This window comes from Nannospalax galili, unplaced genomic scaffold, assembly GCF_000622305.1.
Source record: "Nannospalax galili isolate Female #2095 unplaced genomic scaffold, S.galili_v1.0 scaffold960, whole genome shotgun sequence".
In the NCBI taxonomy this organism is placed as follows: Eukaryota; Metazoa; Chordata; class Mammalia; order Rodentia; family Spalacidae; genus Nannospalax; species Nannospalax galili.
In genome coordinates, this window is record NW_008348313.1 from 260,787 (window position 1) to 263,137 (window position 2,351).

Genomic DNA, 2,351 nt, shown 5'->3' on the forward strand with positions numbered 1-2,351 from the left:
TACAGACTCCAGCTATGCTTAATTGGAGTCAAGAGTCTCCAGACTTGATCATGACTGTCCTAGGAAACATAGCTGACCGGTGCACTGTGGCTGTCCTGGTCATGTAGGGATCAAAAACTGCCAAGGAGTAAGGGGGATCAAGTCACTTTCCTCAGAAAAAGGAGAACCTGCCAGGAGGACTGGAGGAAGACCCTTGACATGCCTGGTCTTGGCTGAGGGAAAAGGAGGTGGGCCATGCCATCCAGGCCCAGACAGACAGAGGTCTGAAGTAAGCCGTCCTCGGCTGCTGAGGACCTGTCACCACCATCTTAGGGTACTGGAGGTCCATCTGTCTTTCTCCAGAAAGGGCCCTCCCTCCCCTTCTGCTTCTGCCTTTCTTTCTCTTGCTTTTTCCCCACTTCTGCCCTTTCCTTCTGCCTCTCCTGCTCTTTCTCCTCACCCTTTTTCCTATTTCTGGGGTTCCTTCTTCTGCCTCCAGATTTCCTTGCTGGGACCTAGAAGGATGCTGCTGCTCATACAGGTGAAGGAAAGGGGATGGATGCAGTCCCTCAGCAGTGACCACAGCCCCTGGAACAGGCACAGCACTAGCCCCGTGGACAGGAAGCAATGGAGAAGGAGCTCCTCCAAGTATCCTCTGCTCTGGAACCTCTGATCTTGAGACCAGGGAGGCTGAGGAGGCTGGAGGAAGGGCCCAGGAGTGGATGCTGCTGCCTGTAAAGCTCCTCCTGGAGGGCTGGAGAGCAGGCCTGCGAGCCAGCTAGTAGATCTGAGTGGTGAGGGTCTTTTCTGCAGCTCTGCCTACCCCCACGCCCGTTTCCCACCACTTCTTGAGTGAGACTGTACTCTCCTGCTCAGTCAGTGCTTTTGTGACCTGGAGGTTGGTTACCTCTTTCACCCAGAAGTCCCCCTGCATACAGTGTTGGGATAGGTTGTGTGCAGCTGCCCTATGGTTTCATACAAGCCTTGTCAGGAGCGCAGCTTTTCGACAGAGCCCAATGTGTGTCACAGCAAAACCAGGGCCATTCAGAAGATAATCTTAATGCCATCACAGAAAAACATGTCCCAGACATGCAGCACTGAAGCCCAGAGCAGGGTGCAGGGAATGATGACACGAACCATTCTGGCTCGTAGAGCACAGGGTCAGTGCACTGCTGCTGCAAGTGTTGATGTGCCAGAAGGAAGCCTGGCACAAGTGTGCAAAAAGATTTCTCCCTCCAGCTGAATGGTCTCCAGCCGTGCACTGTAGCAATGTGGGAGGTACTTGTCACCGACCTGAACCAGGCACCAAAAGGCTTGCTCAGCAGGTGTGTGCAAAAGAAAGCTACGTCCACTGAGTCCTGGGCCTGACAGAAGCCTTCATCAGGTCTGTGGATGGTTGTAGGCCTTCAGGATTCGATACAGGTCGTATTGCCAATGGCAGCAGCAAACAGCTCATGGAAAGGGAACTGGCCATGCAGGTCCTTCTTAATTACTTCCAGCCACAAAGGGGTTTCCAGGGGCCGGTTCCAGCTCATCAGACTTGGGGTGTTCTGCTCTGAGAGTTAGTTCCTTTGCTATTAGACAGGTACTGCCAGACCTTCTGTCTGAAGGAGGAGAGGATCCCCTTCCAGAAGCACTGCTTCACCTCTGGAAACATTGTGACAGCCACTTAGCCCGGTTATTGAACATCTCCAGCTATTTGAGCTCCCGCTGCCGAATCACATACACAGAAATAGAGTTGTCTATGCTCTGGGAGGAAACTGGCTGCCCCCAAGGAAACTGTACTTGTCAGTCCCCTGAAGCTCATATCATCAGCCAAGGACGCCAAGGTCCTAGACATGAGGCTTATGGAGCCGAGTAACTCAGAGTATCCCGGCCTACCCTAGAGACAAAAAGTGGCAGTAGTCACGGAGGGAGGTCCAGGAGCCATGACTACTGCCCGCCCAAGCCATAAAGGGGTCTCGAGGGCAACAGCCGGGCCCCGCGCTCCTGGCCTGGGACTGCTGATCACATCCACAATTGCTTTGTTCCATTGCCATTTTACTAATGTCATCAGCTCAGTGCTAGAACAACCTAGCCAATGACCTATAAGTAATTTGATTATTGTAATACACTTTGACTTTTAAGTAATTTGACTATCACAACACACTTTGACCAAAATAAAATTTCCCTGGCTAAGGACATTAATTGGTACAAATTTCTCTTTTGTCATCAAATTTTGTTGTCTTCCAAACACATTCTCAGATATATAGCTGAGAGAATTATATCATCCTTAATAAGAAAGCTTATAGGGTTGGGGAGATGAGTTAAGATCTCTGGATACTCTCACCAAGCCACAAGTTCAGTTCCTAGCACCTACAGGGGCCTAACAA

At 51.0% G+C, this 2,351-nt stretch overlaps 1 pseudogene; it reads right to left on the reverse strand.

Moving 5' to 3' along the window:
• Positions 1-308: 308 nt before the first annotated feature.
• On the reverse strand, positions 309-2,032 carry LOC103743745 (annotated as a pseudogene).
• Positions 2,033-2,351: the final 319 nt, after the last annotated feature.